The sequence below is a fragment of the Hippocampus comes genome, unplaced genomic scaffold, assembly GCF_001891065.2.
Source record: "Hippocampus comes isolate QL1 unplaced genomic scaffold, H_comes_QL1_v1.1 scaffold202, whole genome shotgun sequence".
In the NCBI taxonomy this organism is placed as follows: Eukaryota; Metazoa; Chordata; class Actinopteri; order Syngnathiformes; family Syngnathidae; genus Hippocampus; species Hippocampus comes.
Window position 1 is genome coordinate 1,018,431 of NW_017805829.1, and position 3,518 is coordinate 1,021,948.

General features: G+C 43.0%; 1 long non-coding RNA gene across 1 annotated transcript; it reads right to left on the reverse strand.

The window, feature by feature from the left end:
* Positions 1-140: 140 nt before the first annotated feature.
* Positions 141-2,458, reverse strand: LOC109526240 (uncharacterized). The gene is made up of 2 exons (XR_002170291.1): positions 1,930-2,458; positions 141-1,424 (listed from the first exon to the last, which is right to left on the reverse strand). It is a non-coding gene; the product is annotated as an uncharacterized LOC109526240 (long non-coding RNA).
* Positions 2,459-3,518: the final 1,060 nt, after the last annotated feature.

Sequence of the window (3,518 nt, forward strand, 5' to 3'; positions counted from 1 at the left end):
TGTGTGTGTGTGTGTGTGTGTGTGTGTGTGTGTGTGTGTGTGTGTGTGTGTGTGTGTGTGTTCTTAAAAAGAAAAGTAACGATTAATTAGTGGCACATAAAAAAGCTTTTTTTTCTCCAACTGTTTAACTGCATTGTTAAAACTTTTTTGTTCTAATATTACGACTTTATCATTGTAACTTTTTCACATTTTTCCAGTAATATGAGGACATTAAGACTTTTCTGGTAACTTTGCAAGTCTATTTTGATAATATAACATTTTACCTTGTTCGAGATTTGTTCTTTAATGTGTTGTAAACTGTTCTGGGAACATTGTGACTTTTTTCTGGCAATATTACAACATGCTGGATTTGATCAATCTTTGCAGCTTTTTTTTTTTTTTTTTTTTTTTAGGGGGTAGCAAAGAGTTGCTGCAATTCATTTCATTTCACAGCTACCGCAGACTGAGTGCGGAGGAAATGAAAACGTGTGTGCAAGCGAGATGAGCTCGAATGTCAAGATGTCTTACAAAAGATTGAACATGAGAGTGAGTGTAAAGCTGCATAAGAGAGCAGTAAAAAATTTGTCGTTACATGGCTGAGGCAAAGAAGTGGGATGGTAGCATAACAGATTCCCGACAAGCACACTTCCTGTGTCAGAGGGACTACGAGATGACTTTCTGACTGACAGCGCAGACTTTCTAAAGATATGATGGAAAATTGACTTCTAATACCTTTACAATCCTTGTCAAATGAAAACTAATTTGTCATGTAAAGCTTCACACACCAGAGAGAAGAGAAGAATTGCCAAGGAAATAAAATGAGGCTTCAAAATCATTAAATTAGCCATTAGTGGCTTTGTGAAAGCACGTCATTCATTTGCAGTCAGTAGACATCTCCTGCTTTGGAGGGAGTCTCGGAGTCATCAATAACATCCTGAATAGGCGCTGAATTTGCTGCCCGTGGCTTTTTGGAAAAATAGTTGCGAGGGGGGTCAGAGAAGTGGCTAAGTATGAGGATGAAGTCGGCAATATTGAGTATAGCTGCTGCCTTTGTCGCAACGCCATTGCTTTGTGCACAGGCATGACCCTCAAAATGCGGTGATTTGAACAAGAGTGGGAAGGAGAAATGACTATCAAGTGTGCTCCAACTCTATCATTTGTGAATTTTAACTGATTTAATAATGATGATAGATGTCGTAAAGCTACTGATTCAGATTGTGAAAAATGTGCAAAAGTCTCCTTTTAATTTTGGTTAAACGAGTTGAAGAGAGAGACATTAAGGAGGATCACTAAAACCTACGGTCTCGGAGCAGGTCGGCAACGCTCAGGATCTTGGCGCGTTGATCCGGGTCAGTGATGTTCAGTTCATTGAGATGAGACTCCCTCAAACCCGTGAAGTCTTCCAGGTTCTGAAATCCATGCATGGACAGCAAGGAAGACAACTCCTGGAAAGGGATGGAGGTCATTTGTGAACAAGTAGCTTGTGGCTAGTGATTGTGTTCTATTAGTAGGCCTATCGATTGAACCACATACCTGTCAACCCTGGATAATAGCTGCCCTTATAAATGATTACGATTCCCCTTACAAAGCAACAAAAACCCTTACAACATTTACCGCGCATGCGCACATCATGCTTTATCAATCCTAAAGTACGCAGCGATGGATAAAAAATATACGATTGGGGATTACTTTTGCTGGTTTGCCGTAACAATAGGAGCAATCGACGACGGCATTGTGGTTGGCTACCAGCAGGTGAGACGATCTGGATTTGAGCCAAAATGGTCTTTGTGAGATCGGTTCACAATTTTTTTTTTTTCCCGTATAAAAGTTGTAATACGCCGTGCATGATTTGACATGATAAAAAAACGTATAAAATACGGGGAAAACGTACAAGTTGACAGGTATGGAACCATGAATCATAAAAGCAAAAGTAGTTAGAAGAGATCGCACCATCAGCCCAATGCAGTCCAGCACCTCCTCCAGGGTGGATGGTTTGGACTTGTTTCTGTTGGTCTTGCTGTCACAACGTCTTCGCCTGACAGGGGGGCTCTCGTCGGGCAGGAGATTGATGTATATGAACTTAAAGGAGCCCACCTTGTGGTGGAGTTTTCCTGTCCATGTGCCCACGGGAGGCTTATCGATAATGTGGATGATGTCTCCTTTCTGGAGGAGGAAGGAAGCACAATCTTGAGATGTAATCTAACCTATGCACCTTATTCCTAGGCCCCCGTGAGTCTTTCCGTGATATATGGGCGCGACTTCCGGTATAGCAAAACTGGCGTTTTGTTTCCATGGAAACTGTCCCGAGTCCACTTTCCATGACAGTTACAGACTTTAACAAGCCCTCTTCCGGCTAATGTAGCGGGGTAGGAGGATAACAACAAAAGAGGCCAGCGATAAGGTACACTTACATATTTAACAACTTTCCGTACTCTCTTGCTTCAGACGTGAGGCAACGAGCGTCTCAAACGCTCCGAGACATATCAGTACCTACACACTATTAATTTAATAAATCCCTCATGCCATGCAGGTACACTCCATGTACACCTGCATGCGTTGTGTTGCAAAAACGAATGCATGCCATGCATGGGTTTTAAACCTGTGGCATGCATTCGTTTTTAAAACACAACGCATGTCAGGTGTACATGAAGTGTACCTGTATTGCACGGGGGTTATTAAGACGTTCATCCATCTATCCATTTTCCGATCTGCTTATCCTCACAAGGGTCGCGGGGGGTGCTGGAGCCTCTCCCAGCCGTCTTCGGGCAGTAGGCGGGGGACACCCTGAACCGGGTGCCAGCCAATCGCAGGGCACACACACAGACGAACAACCATCCGCGCTCACACTCACACCCAGGGACAAGACTATAAACTGCCATGCATGTTTTTGGAATGTGGGAGGAAACCGGAGTACCCGGAGAAAACCCACACGGGCACAGGGAGAACATGCAAACTCCACACAGGAAGGCTGGAGCTGAGATCGAACCTGCGACCTCTGCACTGTGAGGTTGATGCGCTAACCACTAGGTCACTGAGCCGACCTTGATTAAGTCGTACTTAGTTTAAATCAGAAACTTGTTACTAGGCAGTATTAAAAAAAATTATAATAATAATTAAGGTCTATTCCAGCTACGCCCATTCAGCTGTTCGAATGGCAAGTTAGGGGCACTGTTAACACACAAAAATCGTAGCATAACAACTCCGGCTTGTATTCTTTTTTCATCAAACTGACAAAAACGACATGATGTGTATTCTGATGCTCCCCCCGCCCCACTCCCTCTTAACCCAAAAACAAACACCTGATGCGGATTTAAGGATCAAGTGTGATTTTGAAGGATAGGTAAGACCTCCATTTTATGAAATAGATTTCAAGCTCTGATAAAGGATGAGCAGACACCCGGTGGTAAAAGGTTTCAGTTTCATTACTGAAACATGAAAGGAGACTGGGAATGATGCTTTGCAGCCACTGGTGTGCAGTAAACATCCAATTGATTAGCATTTACGAGTATTTATGTCTCTATAGGATGTATATGCACACA